The sequence below is a fragment of the Macaca fascicularis genome, chromosome 14 (genome assembly GCF_037993035.2).
Source record: "Macaca fascicularis isolate 582-1 chromosome 14, T2T-MFA8v1.1".
Classification (NCBI taxonomy): domain Eukaryota; kingdom Metazoa; phylum Chordata; class Mammalia; order Primates; family Cercopithecidae; genus Macaca; species Macaca fascicularis.
Window position 1 is genome coordinate 29,736,329 of NC_088388.1, and position 20,578 is coordinate 29,756,906.

Here is a 20,578-nt window from a genome sequence, read left to right on the forward strand (position 1 = left end):
CTAGATTATTTGTGATACCTCATACAATGTAAACGCTACATAAATAGTTGTTATACTATATTGTTTTTTATTTGGACTATTTTTGTTGCATTGTTGTTATTTGGTGCTTTGTATATCTTCCATCTGTGATTGGTGGATGTGGAACCCGACGAAGCAGAAGGCCAGCTGTACAACAGCAGTGGTAGCTCTTGATGCTTATTTTGTGCCAAGCGTTTTACAGATGTTATTTCATGTAATACTTTCCATAATCCCCGAAGTAGGAATTCTTTCAATTCCCATTTTATAACTGAGGAAGTAGAGGCATGGTGGGAGGGTGAAATAATTTCCCCAAAGCCCCAGTGAGTGGGATAGTTAGGATGGAGTAGTGGTAACAGAGACCATATGGTCTGCAAAGCCTGAAATATTTACCATCTGGCCCTTGACAGAAAAAGCGTCCTGACTGCTGCTACAGCAGAACGAGCTACTACCAAGGCAGGAGACAGAGGGGGCAAGGGGATGAATACCCTGGCTGCTCCGTCCTCACACTCCGGCCTCTACTTCTGTTACTGCCTCCCACTAGCTGACCCAGGAACCCAGGGAATCTCTCCTGGCTGTGCCCACAACCCCCTCATTTCATTGCTTCCTTGTTTGGGGCCTTTCTGATGAGACGGGAGTTTCTGGAAGACTTGGGGCTTCATAGATTTTTTGTTTGTTTGTTTTTAAGATGAAGTCTCGCTCTGTCACCCAGGCTGGAGTGCAAGTGGCGTGATCTTGACTCACTGCAACCTCCACCTCCTGGGTTCAAGCGATTCTCCTGCCTCAGCCTCCTGAGTAGCCGGGATTACACACGCCCACCACCATGCCCAGCTAATTTTTGTATTTTTAGGAGAGATGGGGTTTTACCCTGTTGACTAGGCTGGTCTTGAACTCCTGACCTCAGATGATCCACACACTTCCACCTCCCAAAGTGTTGGGATTACAGGCGTGAGCCACGGTGGTCAGCCTTCATAGTATTTAAGAGTCAGGGCAGCTGGGTGTGGTGGCTCACGCCTGTAATCCCAGCACTTTGGGAGGCTGAGGCGGGTAGATCATGAGGTTAGGAGTTCGAGACCAGCCTGGCCAATGTGGTGAAACCCCGTTTCTACTAAAAATACAAAACAAAAACAAAAACAAAAAACTGGCCAGACGTGGTGGTACGCGCTTGTAGTCCCAGCTACTCAGGAAGGCAGGAGAATCACTTGAACCAAGGAGGCAGAGGTTGCAGTGAGCTGAGACTGTGCCACTGCACTCCAGCCTGGGCAATAGAGGGAGACTCCATCTTGGGGGGCGGAGGAGGGGGAAGGGCAGCTCAGAGATAAAGATTCAAATCCTGACTAATCTTTCTAGTCCTGAGTTTCCCTGACTTGACAATAGGACTGATGTGAGGCCTGAGGGAGAGGATCTGGTAAGGCCTAAGGAGAGCCCTTGGAGAACAGAAAGGCCTTTTCCAAACGTGCTGGCCCTTCTGCCTTGGAGGGGCCTCCTCAGGGGATCTCCCTGACCCTCTCTCCCCCTAACCTGGCTTCGCTTTTCTTCATATTACTCATCCCTGCTTTGTGCTACATATGTGTTGTATGTACACATATCTATGTATAACAGACATGTATTTTGTATGTAGACATGCACGCATGTGTATACATACATGCCGTGTGTATTAGTTTCTTGCTTTCCTCCCACACTGTTGTCTTATTCATTACCCTATCCCCAATGCCTAAAACACCCACCCGCTCAAATCAGGCACTTGATAACGGCCGGTTGAATGAATGATCGAAACAATGTCTGTTACTTTTAACAATTTCTTCTGCATCCTTCTTACTATCCAGCCAGCAGAGTACTTTCCCCTCCAGATTGTTCTGGATGAATGAAGGCATTTTTGATACCAATTTATTAGCATATCTAGGATTGGGATCCCTAAATAAGGCAGGGGCCCACAATCTCATCTAAATAAATGGGTTCTCCCCATCCCTGTGCCCTGTGGCTCTGCTGTCACCCTGAGTTTGCTTTCCCTTCCCATGAGCTCGCCCTCCTCATTTCCTAGCCGGTGGCCTCAGGTGGCAGGTGAATGGGGCAGACATCTGCGCTGCTGGCCAGCACCAAAGGCAGGGGATATGTGTGCAATTTCCTGAGCAGCACAGGAGGAGAGCGAAGAAAGAGGAAGGAGGAGTGCTGAGGCCGGCTGGCAGCCTCCTGGCTTCATTTCCTGGGGACTCCAGCAGCCAGCAGAGAAGGAGTGGAATGGGATTGAGCAAGGTTCCCAGGCCCTCTGGCTTGTGAGTGTTGTGGGTGAGAACTGAGGACTGACTCTGAGGTTGGGTGGGTGGCAGAAACATCTCTTTATCTTTTGATGAAGCTTGCCTTAGCTTTTGTGGTTCTCAGGACTTTACCCGAGAACACGTTTGCATCTAAAATCCCCGAGAGCCTGTTTCAGCCCTTGAAGCTCGGCCTCCTTTTTCTAGCTAGTGTGGGGCTGCCAGGCTAACACCGGTGTAGGCACTCTCAAAATTCCCCACACTTCTCTTGGGGGTGCAGAGAGAATGTCATTCCTTTATTTGTTTATAATTACTTTGAGTTTCCACACAGGACCTGGCTGCTGGATTAAACACTTTTAGTCCAATCCTGTAAACCTAATTCGATGCAGGTTTTTAGAAGTCATGGTTAGCCTCTTTAAGTAAAACAAAAAATAAAATCCCAGTCCCTCATATTTTCCCTCCTGCCCCTCCATGAGATGGTGCCCGGGTGTGTGGAGAAGGACTGTGGCCTGCATGTGTGGTGGCAGATGGAGGTGGTGGCCTTCGGATCCTTGCTGGCTAGCTGTAGAGTCGCTGGTCTGGGCTGCTCCTTGCCCTGGGCCTGCTGAGGTGGAGTGGTCCAAGCCGGCCCCCAGGTGGGGGCCACTGAAGCCTGTGACTGGCGTCCCATGTGGTCTGGTCCCTCTCTTGGCTAGATCAGGTCCTGGACATGTTCCCTACCCAAGCTCCCTCTTGGTTCTCACCTGTGGGCACCTGTTGTCCTCTCCATCTTAGCCCCTCCCTGGCTGGGGCACTCTCCAGGGACAAGAGGCAGCTCATATCAAGTTTACCTTCTAAATCAGTCCTTTCCTTTCATTATCATTATTATTTGAGACAGACAAGGTCTTACTCTGTTGCCCAGGCTGGAGTATGGTGGTACGATCTTGGCTCACTGCAACCTCTGTCTCCTGGGTTCAAGCAATTCTCATGCCTCAGCCTCCTGAGTAGCTGGGATTACAGGCATGGCCACCACGCCCGGATAATTTTTTGTATTTTTAGTAGAGATGGGGTTTTGCCATGTTGGCCAGGCTGGTCTCGAACTCCTGGCTTCAAGTGATCTGCCCGCCTCGGCCTCCCAAAGTGCTGGGATTACAGGTATTAGCCACCGTGCCTGGCCTCATTATGATTCTTTTATGGGCAATTTCAAGCTTAGAATTTTGAATATAAAATATCAGACAGTGTCCAAACCAGAAAGAGAGGAAACACTCAAAAGGCATTTACCCAAGGAGAACTGAATGAAGGGACCAAAGAAGGCGTCATCAGGGTTAACAGAACCAAAAAGGGAAAGTGTGATATCCAAGGATTGGCAATAGTGGGAAGCTATCACCACCTCTGCTGAAGGGGCAGACACCGGGGAGAAATGAACACATGGAAAACGGGCTAATCACCAGAAGCAGGGGCCGGTGAACTACGGCCCAGGGGTCTGCCCCCTGTTTTATAGATCAAGTTTTACTGGAAGACAGCTATGTCCATTCATTTACATATTATCTATAGCTGCTTTGTGCTACAATGGCAGATCTGAGCACTGGTGACAGACTGTGTTACCCACAAAGCCAAAAATATTTGCTGTCTTACGCTTTGCCAGAAAAAGTTTGCTGATCACTGCTGTTATGGCCAATGTAACCCCCAAAATCCATACATTGAAGTCCTAACGCCAGTACCTCAGAATGTGACTGTAATTGAAGATTGGGTCTTTAAAGCAGTAATTAAATTACAATGAAGCCATTAAGGTGAGCCCTAATCAAATATTACTGGTATCCAGCTTTTTTATTTTTCTTGTTTTTGTTTTTTTGAGACAAGGTCTTGGTCTGTTGCCCAGGCTGGAGTGCAGTGGCGTGGTCTCAGCTCACTGCAGCCATGACCTCCCAGGCTCAAGAAATCCTCCCATTGGCCGGGCGCCTGTAATTCCAGCACTTTGGGAGGCCCAGGCGGGCGGATCACGAGGTCAGCAGATCGAGACCACGGTGAAACCCTGTCTCTACTAAAAATACAAAAAATTAGCCGGGTGCGGTGGCGGGCACCTGTAGTCCCAGCTACTTGGGAGGCTGAGGCAGGAGAATGGAGCGAACCCAGGAGGCAGAGCTTGCAGTGAGCCGAGATCGCACCACTGCACTCCAGCCTGGGTGACAGAGTGAGACTCCATCTCAAAAAAAAAAAAAAGAAAAAGAAATCCTCCCACCTCAGCCTCCTGGGTAGCTGGGACTACAGGTGTGTGCCACCATGCCTGGCTAATTTTGTTTATTTGTTTATTTTTTTGGTAGAGATGGGGTTTCACCATGTTGCCCAGGGATGTCTCGAACTTCTGGGCTCAAGCAATCCGTCTGCCTCAGCTTCTCAAAGTACTGGGATTATAGGCATGAACCACTAGTGTCCTAATAAGAAGAGATTAGGGCACAGACATGCACAAAGGGAGGACCATGTGAAAAAGCAGAGAGAAGATGGCATGTGCAAATCAATGAGAGAGGCCTTAGAAGATACCAACCCTGCTCACGCCTGTATCTTGGATTTCTAGTCTCCAGAATTGTGAGAAATAAATTTATGTTGTTTAAGCCACACTGTGCTACTTTGTTATGACAGCCCCAGCAAACTAATATAACTGCTATAGTGGAACAAAGCTACTATCAGACCACAGGAAGGCAGAGAGGGCACGTGGAAGATAATTCCCTGACTGTTCCTTCTCCCACTCCGGATCTACTTCTGGAGACCACTATTAGCTCAACTCACCAGAAACCAGCCAACAAAGTTGTCTGGGTGTTTCCATCAATAAAGGTGGCTTCCCAGGCCTCAGAGCAAGACACAGACGGGCAGAGAATGGACCCGGGGGTAAAAGTGGAAGAACCAGGGCATACACGAGACAGTAGGGAGAAGGGTACCCATCACCCGACTCCAGCAATTACCAATATTTTTCCATTCTTGTTTCATCACTCTCTGATTTTTTTTCTGGAGTATTTTAAGGCAAATCCCAGAAACCATATTGTTTCACCCCAAAATAGTTTAGTATGCATCTATAATACATAAGAACTGTTAAAAATGACAATAACGCCAATACCCAATAAAATTAACAGAAATTCCCTAAAAACGTCTCATACTAGTCTATTCTCAAATGTCCCCATTGCTTCAAAAATATCTTTTAACAGTTGGTCTGTTATAATCAGGAGCTAAACAAAGTTCATGCATCACATTCATGTGTTGACAAAACGGAGGCATTTGTCCCTCTGAAGAATTTCTCACATTCTGGATTTGGCTGTTGGCATCACTGAGTTGTTGTTGAACTTGTTCCTCTGTCTCCTGAATTTCCTGCAAACTGATAGTTAGATTTTGGCTTGATTAGATTCATGGGCGGTGTCTTCTCTTGGATCACTTTGCAGAAACAGACTATCTGCTTCTCCCACTTTCTGCAATGTTGAGAATGATCTGTGGGTTCAGAAATGTTAGCTTCCTCTTGCCATTATCAAGTTCTCCATTAAACTTTTATCTCATGGGGTTAGTTTTTATTGATGATCATTGCCTGATCCATTATCTCATTTGGGTTTGCAAAATGCTGATTTTCCAAGTCTATCATTCCTTCTGCATTTGTTAGGTAGAATTTTTCTACAGAGAAGAATTTTCTCTTATCAACTATTTGTAACCCTGAAATAATTATTACAGAAAAGACATAATACATATACATGTCTTTTTCTTTATCATCTTTCAGAATACTCAGTCAGTGAACTAGCTGCCAATGATTTTTTTCTTAGTATTATTAAGAACTCATAATTTAAACATATATTTAAGGTGTTTAAATCCATTGCAGTCAGTATTTCCTTTGATGCCAAATTGTGACATCTTTGGCCAGTGGGAGCCCCTTCAGATTAGCTTTTGTGTCCTTTTGACCTGACACCATTAATATTTCATCATTTCCTTGCTATCAGGTGCAATAAGATGGCCCAAGCTCTTTTCGTGCAGTTCTTTCTCCAGAGCAGTCATCAGCCCTGTGTCTTGGTCCTGGCTCACTAGAAAACAGGCTGAGGCAAAAGTGTAAGTGCCAGTTTACTGGGAAGAGTGCAATCCCAGGGAAGCAGGGAGGTTTAAAAGAAATGGGAAGTGAGGCAGAGGGGAGGATGAAGTACAAAGGGAGATGTTCCCGGGTGGCCACAGCTTCCTAATAAGCAGCCAATTGCTCCGATGCTCACAGCCTCTTGACACAGGAGGCGTGGAAAGACTGCATCTCAGCACAGTCTGCCATGTGGCATCCCACGTGCTGTTGTCTCCTCTGCATCCCTGAGGTGTATTTCTTTGCTCCTATCGTGGCTACAGGGGAAGCCAGCATCTCCACGTGGCCTGTGCAGCCAGCGTGTTGTCAAGGTGGCTCTCTTGGCACTCACTGTTGTGTGCAGGGACGCCTCAGTGTGTGCTGGTGGCAGTGGCTCTGGGCACAGCTTTATAACCAAGACAACAGTGAGAGTGATGCTTAGGGTTGCACTGACCAGGAAGCAAGGCACATGGCCAAGGCCCATTGGTACAGGGTGACCAAGTGGACCTGGAGGACTACATGAATGGGTACATCCACCTCTACTGCCTCTTAGGCTTTTAGACATCCTCAGATCCTTTTGCAGTATTCAGATCTCACGTGGGAAAAATCACCCATACTTCTTTCTTTAGAGGAGAGGTACAAGCCTAGTTCTTCCAGATGACGGCCAGTTGCAATCTCCTCAAGAGATCTAAAAGTGTTTACAAACAAAGCCACAGTCCCCACTGCTGCTGCTGGTCCAATGGCCAAAATCTATATTCATCATCTTACTCCTACACTGCTCATTTTGTTCTGCAACTTCCAATTAAGTGGAATCCTTACTAGGTACCTAGGTGAAAGTGTTCCCACCTAAGTGCCAAGACCTCTAATCCAACAGAATCTAGGCTGGTGGGAATAAGAAGCTAAAATTCTGCATGTCTTCACTGGGAGTGTTAGTGAGGAGGACAACTGTACTTGCAGCACTTGGTTTCTGAACCCATGTGTATCAGCACCGTGTATCGGTTCCAGTTCAGCGTGGGTGTCACATCCAGTGCGGTAACTTTGCATTCGTCCCAAGCTAGCCTTTCGGCTGAGACCGTATCAGCCCATCACACCTTTTTCTATAAAGCCGGCTGTCTCTGGGTGACGAGGTACACGGCAGACTATTATATCCTGTGGTTTTGATTCCATTGTGTCACTCCTGGCTGGTAGCAAAATGTGCTCTTTGGTCTGTGACAATCTAATGTAGGGTATCATATCAACAGATGGGGCATTCTGTCCACCCTCAGATGGTGGTGCTGGCAGAAGCACTGTAGGAAAAAAAAAAGTATGACACATTGGGCTCAAAGCCACAAGATAAAGTCGTCTTCCATGTACCTCATCACCCAGAGACAACTTGCAAGAGAAAACTATGGCCAAATGACTTGGGGAAGTCTCAGCTAAAAGGCCAGCTCAGGGACATCTTGCAGGGTTGGGACACTGGAGGTGGTACATGGACTGTTGCCTTTTTCCTTGCAGACCCCTGACCAACAAGCAGAGCCATTCCCTACTGCCAAGGGGTCCACACTTCCACACAGTAAGCAGCGTACTGCTAGCAGCTCTGCCCACAGAGTGGATTTCCCTCTACCGCTATTTCTAGGCCTGCTTCTGTGTGAAGCTGTAATATGGCACAGTCCATTTCCGGTTAGGGTCAACTTTGTATTAATGCTAGTAGATAATGAATATAACCAAGTCCTATTGAGTGGCTCAGAGGGATATCAGTTTTCAAGTGGGACAGTGGGGCTCAGAGGGTAAAAAGGACTCCCCAGAATGTCCAAGCAGCAGTACAAGTTTCCCTGCCACTTAGGAGGTATGACCCAGCAGATCCAATAGTACTAGAGGTATCCATGCAGATGATAATGCTGCAGGAGTTCTAATAAACTTCAGCAAGAGAGGTGTAGCGGACCTCTAGGGTTCTTCAGCAAGGCCATGCATTGAGTCTGGTGTGCTCTCAAGCCCTGCCAGAGACTAAATGCCTGACCACGGGACACCAAATGACTACATGGCACCACAGATGTTCACTGTGATCTGAGTACTATGAATCCAATGAGTCATAAGGTTGGGTGGATAGAGCAGTAATCCATTGCACAATAAAAATGATACAGTCAGGGCTGGGTGTGGTGGCTCATGCCTGTAATCCCAGCACTTTAGGAGACTGAGGCAAGTGGATCACAAGGTCAGGAGATGGAGACCATCCTGGCCAACATGGTAAAACCCCATCTCTACTGGAAAAAAAAAAAAAAAAAAAAATTTTAGCTGGGCGTGGTGGCATGCACCTGTAGTCCCAGCTAACTTGGGAGGCTGAGGCAGGAGAATTGCTTGAACCCAGGAGGTGGAGGTTGCTGTGAGCCAAGATTGCTCCACTGCACTCCAGCCTGGCGACACAGTGAGACTCCGTGTAAAAAAAAAATACACACACACACACACACACACACACACACATATACATACAGTGAAGATGTGGCCTGACCAAATACAGAAGGCACAAGCAAATGACACGAACAGGTGGCCCAGACTCCCATGGCACCTACCCCTTTTGCACCAATGCATCTCTCAACAGAAGGACAACGGAGAGGTCTATTGCTTTCCTTGCCATACAAAGGAGAGCTGCTTTTGACCTCCCTGTTATTACAGAATAAGGAAAAGCAATAATTCACCATATCAACAGCCATGTATCAAATGTCAGAGGTACCACCAGTGGCAGAACAGCTGTGCTGCCACTGGGGCTACCTCCTGGTGAAGTTGACAGTAATCTACCACCATCCTCCATGATGTGTCCGGTTTTTGCAAAGGCTAAAAAAGTGCATTGAATAGAAATGTGATGGGAGCCACTATCCCTGTACGCTTTAAGTCCTCAAAAGTAGCAGTAATCTCTGTAATTCCTCTTAAAATGAAGTATTGCTTCTGAGTTACTATCTTGGCCAGGACAAAGGGTAGTTTCCATATGGCCCCTCCTATCAAAATGACTTTTAACTTGTAAGCCAGGGAGCCAGCATGAGGGATCTGTTATCTGTTAATTATATTCATCCCAACTATGCATTCTAGCCAGAGTTATTGAGAACCAGGGAAATAAACAAGGGATGGATTCATGGACTTTCCCCCTGTTCAAAGTTACCCTGGCAAAAGGCAAATAGTTCTCTCTGGGGGAAAGATAAATTATGAGTTCATATCAGTATTTCCAATTAAAACCTTAGATTACAGAGTCTTAACTCGTTTGAGTTTTTACTTGTCTCTCATCTTTTGGGCTAAAAGATCTTGGTTCATAATAAAAGCACATATTTGCTGATCCTGAAATATGCATTGGATAGTTTCATAATGACAATACCAATAGTTTCCTCTCTGTATGAGACTATCCTTGCTCACTCATGTTTGGTGCCAATCTCTGTAGGCGATTATACATCTCTGTCCTGTTGGACTCAGGCTGTGTGTCTTTCTTTGGCCAATAAAATGAGAGTGGAATAAGAGTAACATTGGTCATAAAAAAAAAAAAAAAAAGTAACATTGGTCATTTACAGGAAGAAGGTCTAAGAGCCTCAGTACCTTTTTTCTCTGCTTCAATGACTATCACGATATTCCAGACAGGTGCTCTTCCTTCAGCCTGAGTTACGGAGGGAAGACAACATGGACCAGAGCTGTAGCTACATACAATAAACATGTATGTAGCATGGGAGAAAACAGCCTTTGTTGTTGAAGGCACCTTGATTTGGATTTATTTGTTACTATAACATAACATGATCTAGTCTATCTTGATTTATAGAGCATTGAATGCAGTTTAATATTTCTTCATGGTTCTTTCTAGTCCTTAGGATATATATCCCATTAAGGATATACTGTCAAAATACTATTGTTTTTAGAGTCATTTGCAGCAATTCTTCTTTATGTGGTTAAATCACCAACCTAATACATAATCATTATCACTTGTTTCCATTTTTCCAACTTGTATTAATTTCTTTTTTGTCTTTTATTTATTTTTTATTTTTTGAGACAGGGTCTCGCTTTTTTGCCCAGGCTAAGTGCAATGGTATAATCATGGCTCACTGTAACCTTGACCTCCTGGGCTCAAGTGATACCCCCACCTTAGCCTCCTGAGTAGCTGGGACTACAGGTGTGTGTTACCATGCCTAGCTTTTTTATTTTATTTTTATTTTTTTGTAGAGATAGGGGTCTCCCTATGTTGCCTAGCCTGGTCTCAAACTCCTGGCCTCAAATGATCCTCCCACCTTGACCTCCCTAAGTGCTGGGATTACAGATGTGAGCTATGACATCCTCCCTCCTTTTCATCTTTATTTACGTTTGTGTTTTTATTTGAAACACTGACACTGTTCCAAAGTTAAAATATACAACAAACTACAGTACAGTTAAGTCTAGGGTCCATCTCTGTCTCTCCAGCATATTCTTTCCCTTTCCTTATAGGTCTCCATCTTAACTGTTTTTGGTTTATCCTGCTATTACTATCTTTTGGTAATATAAACAAATATATATTTTTATTCATTACTCCCCTTTCTTCAAAAAAGAGAGCATACCAGAAACACTTTCCTGTCCCTTGCCTTTCTTAGTTAACAATATATCTGGAAATATAAGTATATATAGAAATCCTTCCTATTCATTTTTATAGCTGTTTAATACTCCATTGTATGGATGCACCATAATGGATCTAACCAGTCCTCTACTGATAGACATTTGGACTGTTTCTGTTCTTTTACTATAATTATTGGCAATGGATATCCTTGCATATATGTCATTTCATATTTTTGCCAGCTTATTTTTGAGATAGATTCCTAGAAGTGGTATTGCCGTGTCAAAGGTTAGATGAATCTGTAATTTTGCTAGACAGTCCCAATTTCCCTCCATAATGGCTTTTCTTTTGCATTTCTGCCAGCAACTTATGAGAGAATCTCTTTTCCAACAGCCTTATCAAGAGTAGGTAGTCAGACTTTGGATTTTTGCCAGTCTAATAGGGGAGAAGTGATATTTCTGTGTACTTTTAACTTGCCTTTTTCCTATCCTGAGGAAGCTGAGTTTCTTGCCATACGTTTAATGATCATTTGCATTTCCCTCCTGCAAACAGTTCATAAATTCTCATTTTTCTGTAGGGTCGTTGCTGATTTTTTTCTCAATTTTTAGAAGCTCTTTATCCATTGGGAATATTGATCCTTAGTTTATAAGCTGTATTTCAGATAATGCAAAATGGCACAATCCCATGGCATGTGCAGGGGAATTTGGGAATATCCAGCAGAATTACTAATGCATCTTCCCTTTGATGCAGCAACCCCACAGAGACCCTGGACTTGACATTGTTGAGCTGCTGAACCGGCAGTAGCCACCTCTAGACTTCTTGTTATGCAAGAAAAATGAACCCTTAGACTGACAGTGGTCAGTTTTTTGTTCGTTTTTGTTCCTTGAAGATGCTTCCCTACATGATATATATCTGTTTTTAAACATATCAAGCTATTATAAATATTTATTTAGATTTTTTCTCTTCCACTAGCAGGTCAAGAGTATTTATTCTTTTTCTCTAATCTCTACCGGTCACCTCTCTCCTTCTCATTTCTCTCTTATATTTTCTTCCATTTTTTTCCCCACCATGATGTTATCATTAACCAGTGATTCAACTATCTAAAAGTAGGCTTTTGGCCAGGTGTGGTGGCTAACGCCTGTAATCCCAGCACTTTGGGAGGCCAAGGTGGGCAGATCACCTGAGGTCAGGAGTTCAAGACCAGCTTGGTCAACATGGTGATACCCTGTCTCTACTAAAAATACAAAAATTAGCCAGGTGTGGTGGTGCATGCCTGTAATCCCAGCTACTCAGGAGGCTAAGGCAGGAGAATTGCTTGAACCCAGGAGGCGGAGGTTGCAGTGAGCGGAGACTGCACCACTGCACTCCATCTTGGGCAACAGAGCCAGACTCCATCTCAAAAAAAATTGAATTTAATTTAAAAATAAAAGTAGGTTCTGAGCCACAGTCTCATGCCTCCCTCCCCACCCCCACACCCTGTGCACAAGAGTTCCTAGGGGAAGCAGAAAGGTAATAAGAGTGGTTTTATATATTGTTTCTCCATTCTTCCTTTAGAATGAGCATGTGGAGACTAGAAGGTGGATGCCTTTTTACTGGGGCAGTGTGTGTGCTGTAGCTCTGTCTGCTCCAGAGATGTCCAAGGGAATCGTGGAATTGATTGGGCTATTACAATCAGAGGCTGGGCCCTGTCTGGCCTCCTCCTGTGCCAGCTTAGGCCTCCCTAGCTGTGTGTCTTCTTTAGCTACCACTCCTTTGGCCATATAAATGGTGTGTCTTCTCTCTCTGACCTAGGTGGAGCCCACATATTTCAAGGAAGTCTTACGCTTTGGCTCAACTTATGGCTGTGTTTCTCATTTCATATGGAAGTTTCCGAAGTCAGCACTAAAGTCTATAGACACTACCTTATCAAAATAAGAGCTCTAGGACCTAAGAATTTATATTCTGTGATATTTATTGTGACATCATTTGTAGTGGCAAAAAAAGGAAGTAACATAAATGCTTATCAATAGGTGCAATAAATGATGGTACATTCATACAATGGGGTATTTTTTATTGCTCCTTAAAAATGAACTAGAGCTGGATCTGTTGCCCTGGAGAGATGGCAAGATATACTGTACTTCAAAAGCTACCACTGTGAACTATGTAATGTGTTCCTCTTTTTCTCTCTCTCTATATTTTTAGAAACAGGATCTCACTATGTTGCTCAGGCTGGAGTGTGGTGGTTATTCATAGGTGTGATTATAGTGCACTGCAGCCTTGAACTTCTGGGCTCAAGAGATCCTCCTGCCTCAGTGTCCCGAGTAGCAGAGACTATAGGCGTGTACCACCATGCCTGGCTTTCTCTGTATTTCTTAAATGACCAAAAAACCTTCCTTTATGGTGTCTACAGATTTGTTTACATTTTTGAATACTCCGTGTATGTTGGGCCCCAGTTTCTTCATGTGTAAATGGCAGATAACAATAGTACTTCTCTCATAAGGTTGTTTGGAGGATTAAGTGAGCTATAGTAGGTAATATATGAAAACAAGTCTGTATTATAACAAGCATTAAGACCTTTTGTGTACTGTTATTGTTTTCAGTGAACGTAGATAAATATGTAGAGAGATGTTCTCAGGTTGTTAATGCTGGTTGTAGTGTGGCAGGAGAGAAACACTGGAAGAGAGAGAAACTGTGATTTTTGCCAAATGGAAATATTATTTATGGTAAAAATTAAAGTGGAAATGTGCAAATTAACATTCTAAGTTATATCTATGATATACTGAATATGAAAAATCTGTATGTGTGTAAAAATTAAAATATTGATTTAATTAGGTGACTGGAGTGTGGGCAATTTTTATCTCAGATTCTGTGGCTATTTCAATGTTGTTTTTCCTATCAACTATTTTAAAAGACAGCCTAGTACAGCTCCTGGCACATAGATACTCAACAAATGGTAGCTATTTCTATAATAATTCTGAGAATGGCTTTCCTAGCAGCTTCCTGTCCTTGGGAGCCCTCCAAACACCATGGCTGCTCACAGCAGCCCTTAAGGAGCTCCTCTCCCCTCCACTGGATTGCTGCTTAATTTTCCTGTTTGCACAGTTAATTTGGTTCTGTGACACTAAGCAGTGAGGAACTATGATGATCTTGACATTGGGGTGGGGAGGTGGTTGTAATTACAAGTAATGTAATCACAAGTCTCTGTGAGAGGGAAACAGAAGGTCAAAGCTAGAAGACGATGTGACAATGGAGGCAGAGATTGGAGTGGTGCACCCGTGAGCCAAGGAATGTGGGCAGCTTCTAGAAGTTGGAAGAAAGGAATGGTTTCTCCTGGGGTCTCCTGAAGGAAATCTTAAAAATACCTTGAGCCCCATAAGGCTCATTTTAGACTTCTGACCTCCAGAACCATAAAAGGATAAATTTGTGTTGTTTTAAGCCACTATGTTTATGGTAATTCATTTCAGTGGCAATAAGAAACTAGTACATGAACCTCAGCTAAAACAACTCTTAATGCCTTGGTTTCCTGCATACTCCTATTTTGCATGACTACAGCTGAATATCATGTTGTTCTTTCTCTTTGAATTCTTTCTGTGAATAAATCCTAATCTTTTCTCAGACAGATGAATGCCTTGGGCAGAAAGGTTTATGCTCAGAAAGGCAACTGTTTACATACATATTTACATTTACACAAATAACAAAACCAAGAAGACTGGAAGGAAATACACCAAAATATTAACAATGTTGGAAATATCAACTCATTTCCTGCCTTGAACTTTTATGGATTTTCCCAATTATCTCAAACAGGTATTTATTTTGTAATAAAAAGCATACTTTTACATGATTAGGTATGAGACAGTCTCAGTATTTATGTCATTCTCTAGTACTGTAGAAGTTAGTATAAGGGCTAGACCACCATGAGCTGGAAAGGTCAGGGAAGGTTTCACGAAGCAGGGAGGAATCTCAGCAAGGCCTGAAAGGATAGGGATATGGTTTGGCTCTGTGTCCCCACCCACATCTCATCTTGAATTGTAATCCCTATGTGTTGAGGAAGGGACCTGGTGGGAGGTGATTGAATCATGGGGGCGATTCCCCCCCACCATGCTGTTCTCATGACAGTGAGTTCTCACATGATCTGATGGTTTAAAAACGTTTGGCAGTTCCCCTCCCCTACTTCCGCCGCCATGTAAGACATGTCTTGCTTCCCCTTCACTTTCCACCATTGATTTTAAGTTTCCTGAGGCCTCCTCACGCATGCGGAGCTGTGAGTCAGTTAAACCTTTGTTTTTTTTTTTTTTTGAGATGGAGTCTTACTCTGTCACCCAGGCTGGAGTGCAATGGCACGATCTTGGCTCACCGCAATCTCTGCCTCCTGGGTTCAAACGAGTCTCCTGCCTCATCCTCCCAAGTAGCTGGAATTGCAGGCATGAGTCGCCACGCCTGGCTAATTTTTTTATTTTCAGTAGAGAGGGGGTTTCACCATAATGGTCAGGCTAGTCTCAAACTCCTGACTTCAGGTAGTCCGCCCGCCTTGGCTTCCCAAAGTGCTGGGGAATTACAAGCGCGAGCCACTGCACCCAGCCTAAACCTCTTTATAAATTACCCAGTCTCAGGTAGTATCTTTATAGCAATGTGAAAATGGACTAATACAGATGGGCGTTTGAGAGGCACAGTAGCAGGCAGAAGGCATGCCTGGCAATGGCCATGAAGTGAGCCAAGCACAAGAGTGCATTTTCCTGAGTTAATAAATAAACCCATTTGACTTAACGGGAACTTCTGCAGAGAATATACTACTACAAAGAAAAAATAATTTATCCAGCATTTATTTTATGCTGGGTACTATACTGAGGGCTTTGCTGCATTATCTCATTTTAATCCTCCGAACAGTCTCATGAGGAAGGTTCTAGAATTATCCTAAATATATAGATGAAGGGATGGAAAAACACAGATGCCACATAACTTGCCAGCAAGTGGTAGAGGCCAGATGTGAACCCCAAAATCGCTCAGAGCTTATGTTTGAGAGTGGGATTGGAGACGTAGGCTGAATAAGAATTTTTAAGGCTTTGAAATATCAGGTGTATTCATTTTCTATTGCCACAAATTTAGAAGCTTAAAATGACACCCATGTATTATGTCATAGTTCTGTAGGTCAAAAGTCCAGGCAGGACCATTTGGATGTCTCTTTAGGGTCTCATAGGCCAAAATCAAGGTGTTGCCAGACTGGGCTCTTATCTGGAGGCTCTGGGGGAGAAAATCGGCTTTTCAAGCTCATCCCAGTTCCTGGCCCAGTTCAGCTTCTTGTGGTTTGTAGATTCTTGTTTCCTGGCTGGCTCATACTTCTAATTTCTGAATTTCTCTTCTGCCACCAGCTGAAGAACACTCTACACTTTTAAAGGGCTTGTTTGATTAAATTAGGCCCACCTAGATAATCTCCCCTTTGCTGTATAACGTAATTATGGACATGACAGCTCAACCTATTAATAGGTTCCACCCACACTCAAAAGGAAACATATATGTATACACGGATGAGTGTCATGGGGTCATACTTATAATTCTGCCCGTCCCCACCCAGCCGAAAGTTCTGCTTTTTGTGTTGGTAAAGGATTGTTACTGGAGGTGTTATAGAGGGATGTGCCTTGCTGAGTACTGGGTTTTACAGAGATGACTGGGCCTGAGTGTGGAGCTGGGACTGAGACAAGGAAAGAGGGAAGACAGGGAGGCCCCGAGAGCAGGGGAGGGGCGTGAAGGCCACGAAGAGGGAGATTCGGGGGAGTGGAAAGGAGAAGACAGATGGGAAAGAAATTAAGGACAAAGGCTTTCTGGGGCTTGGTGATTGATTTTGCAGGGCTCTCAACCTTTGGAACACGTTTGTAGTCATAATTTCCTCTGACCCTCCTTACACACCTGTGAGGCAGAAGGCATTATTCTTTCCACTTGACAAGCGAGGGAACTGGCAAGTCCCCGCACATCTCTGTGCCTCGAAGGTCACACTATGGATCTGTGGCCCAGGTCACTGGATTTAGCCTGACCCTTCCTGGAGCTCAGGAAAAAGAAATTGTGTTGGACAGATTTGTGGCCTTATATTCCTGTACCATCCTTACTCCTGCCATCCTCCTCGCTTGGGCCCATAGGCAGTTCCTTTCCAAGGGAAACAGCTGGGGAAGTTGATTGACAGGCATACTGCTGAGGACAGGAGAAATTGCTTTTAGATTCCTGAACCCTCTGCATTCTTAGGCTTGAAGAAGGTGGAAGTAGGCAGGCGGAGAGGGCAGAGGGAGGATTTTCCTCATCTCTGTAAAGTGGGGAGAGAGAATTAAAAAAAAAAAACCACTCTGAAAAGAGAATGGGAGGGGCTCGGAAGGGTGGAGGGAGTGTGGAGAGTGAAAGCGGGATGGAGCGGCCCATTGGCGCCTGTTGATTATAGGTGATACAGATCTACAGAGAAAAAACAGGCATTGCAGAGATACAACAAGAAAAAAATAGCCACTCACAATCCTGCAAGGCAGAAATAACCCCTTCTAAGATTTTAGAGCCAAAGTTCCCAGGTTTTGTATGTGTATGCATGCATTCTGTAACAAGTACCTACTGTTCTAGAATCTGTTTTGTGGTTGATCACTATTGATGATAGCTGTCAGGGATGGGTCCCTGGGGCCATCAGAGTATCTGCATCTCCCAGAAAATTTCGGCAGAGGCTATTCCCTATCCCCCTCACCCTGCCCCCATGACCACATGACCAGTGGACAGGCAAGCTCCCACAGGCTGGGGGAGGGGGGGCTGGGGGTGGGGGTCCAGGAAAGCAGTCCACTTAGCCTGCTGCCCTAGGCTGCCTATTCTTCAGAAACAAATCACTCAAAAAAAAAAACAAAAACAAAAAACAAAAAACAACCACCTCATTCTATTAAGAAACCTAACCCAGTAATCTCAGCCTTCCAGTGCTGACTTTCTCCAGTCTGCCTGAATAGGAGAAAAGCAGAATGAAGCATTTAAAATGGCATGTATTGATTGGCTTGGCTCACCAAAAGAGGGCACTTTTACTGGCCTTTCAAATGACAATTTATTTAATAGTGAAAAAGTAACTCAATTTGAGAGAGGCACTCCTTAAGAGTTGCATTTTTGCCACATAAATTATGTCATTATCATTGTTCACTTGTCATTCTCTGGAAGCCACTGGGCAAAGCACAGTTCCTGGCACGCAGGAGGCAATCAATGAAGGCTGTTGAATTAATGAGACTATAACTGGCAGGGAAGTTCAAATTTCAGAGACTTGGGAAGTTTGATGTGGTATGCAATGAGTTGAATTTGCAAAGTTTATCCCCTTTGGTCAGTACGAGGAAGATCACAGGGTTGAGAATCAGCCTGACAGGTTCCAAATCTTTTCCTTCTTAGCTCTAGCAATACTTCACAGCCTGGTTTCTTTGTTAATAACGGGGTAGACCTCTTTAGCACGTCTGTTGCGAGGATTCAAATAGACTCTCCCTGCCAAATGTTCTACAGACCAGAACAAAGAAGGTATCAGCAATACCCCTGGACAGTGGTACTGCTAGATCCTATTTTGCTAGAGCCTGGGGTTTGATTTCCCAAAGGGGAGGCAGCCATGTCTTGAGTCTAGTGAAATAGCTGCTTTTTTTTTTTTTTTTTTTGGACGGATTCCTGCTGTGTTGCCCAGGCTGGAGTGCAGTGGCATCATCTCTGTTTGCTGCAACCTCTGCCTCCTGGGTTCAACTGATTCTCCTGTCTCAGCCTCTTGAGTAGCTGGGATTACAGGTGCTCGCCACCACGCCTGGATAATTTTTGTATTTTTAGTGAAGACAAGATTTTACCATGTTGGCCAGGCTGGTCTCGAACTCCTGACCTCAGGTGATCCGTCCACCTCGGCTTCCGAAAGAGCTAGGATTACAGGGGTGAGCAAATGCACCCGGAGGAAATAATTGTTGAATAAACAAAATGTTTCTCTTACCTTCCACGGGCTCTTCCTTGCCTGCAATTCCAGAAACTGCCACTAGGGCCAAAGAGGTAGGTCAACTCAGGATTGCAATGGGCCATTTTTCTGTGCTCAAATGATCTGAATTTCTTTCCCCACAATAAAAGGATCTATTTGCATACTAGTTTCTTACTTATTTCATTGTTGAAGTTCTGAGGTGCATCCTTGCTTGGAGCTGTCAGTTGAAGATAAGACAGAGGATACATGTGCAGAAACCCTTGCAAGTTTCTGGGTTCTTGCACGTTGGATCAGCTGATGACAACTTGGGAGAGACTGCCTGAGCTCAGTAGTTGAGACCAGCCTGGCCAACATGGTGAAGCCCTATCTCCACTAAAAATACAAAAATTAGCTAGGCGTGCCTGTGGTCCCAGCTACTCGGGAGGCTGAGGCATGAGAACCACTTAAATCCAGGAGACATTAAACCCAGGAGGCAGAGGTTGTAGTGAGTGGAGATGGCACCACTGCACTCCAGCCTGGGTGACAAAGCAAGACTCTGTCTCCAAACAAACAAAAAAAAGGAAACTAAACAATAAGAAAATATGACATAATGGTAGGTAGTAGTAGGTGTTCCAAATACAAATAAAGCATGGTAAGGAGATAGAGCACTATGGAGGTAATATTTGGGTTGACAATGTAAGAGTAAGACTTTGTAGATATTTGAGGGGAGAGGAACATTCTAGGTAGAGGAAATAATGCAAAGGCAGGAGTATGCTTTGGATATGAGGAGCCAGGAGCTCCTCACTGCATGACCAGACAGCAGTGAGCAGGGGGAAGGTGGAGGGAGATAAAGTTGTAGAAATGGCCGGGGCCCAGATCATGAAACCTTAGAGGATGTGGTAGTGATTCGAGATTCTATTCTAAGTGTTCTGGGAAACCGCGAAAGGGTTAAAATTAAAGTTAGATTATGCCAATCTACAATTGCACAGTAGATTGCCATAATCTAACTTTAATTTTCAAATGATCACTATAACTGATCTAAGAAGAAGACTGTAGTGGAGAAGAATAGTCAGGGAGACCAGTTAGAAGCCTGCTTCAATCAACCGGGTCAAAGGGGATGGTGGGTTGGACTAGACTGGTAGTGACACAGATGAGAAGTGACAAGAGTTCAGATGGATTTTGAAGGCAGAGTCGACAGGATTTGCTGATGGATTACATGTACGAAAGAGAGAAATTAGAGCTGATGTGACGGTTAGCCTTATTCAGAATGTGCACTCAGGCATGGGCCAAAATCCTCATGCCCTGACCCCAAAGAGACTATAGGTCAGCGGTCTCCAACCTTTTTGGCACCAGGGACTGGTTTCATGGAAGACAATTTTTCCACAGATGAGGTGGTGTGGGGGGATGGTTTCAGGATGAAACTGTTCTACCTTGGATCATTAGGCATTATTTAGATTCTCATAAGGAGTACGCAATCTAGATCCCTCGCATGCACAATTCACAATAGGGTTCACACTCCTATGAGAATCTAATGCCACCGCTGATCTGACAGGAGGTGAGCTCAGGAGGCAATGCTTGCTTGCCACTCACCTCCTGCCACGGACTGGTACTGGTCCATGGCCTGGGGACTGGTGACCCCTGCTGTAGGTACTATGACAGAAATCTAAAAAGAAAAAGTCCTAAAATTTTGGAGCCAAACATGTCTGGGGGTGGGGGGTGGGGTGGGGAAAGGCTACTGGAAGAAAGATTCTAATATGGTTGTAGAGTTGGAATACTTGGCTTCAAATCTAGATCCACTTCTTACTGTGTGACTGAGGGCAAGTTATTTAATTTTC

General features: G+C 44.4%; 1 protein-coding gene and 1 long non-coding RNA gene across 2 annotated transcripts in view; one reads left to right on the forward strand and one right to left on the reverse strand.

Annotated features, from left to right (window-relative positions):
* Positions 1–13,655, forward strand: part of LOC135967032 (uncharacterized) — an 87,302-nt gene extending 73,647 nt beyond the window's left edge. Inside the window, exon 3 of the long non-coding RNA XR_010580831.2 lies at positions 12,641–13,655. This is a non-coding gene — a long non-coding RNA (uncharacterized lncRNA). The remainder of the gene's footprint in view (positions 1–12,640) is intronic.
* Positions 1–20,578, reverse strand: part of TRIM44 (tripartite motif containing 44) — a 198,634-nt gene that overhangs the window by 18,278 nt on the left and 159,778 nt on the right. The window lies entirely within an intron of this gene.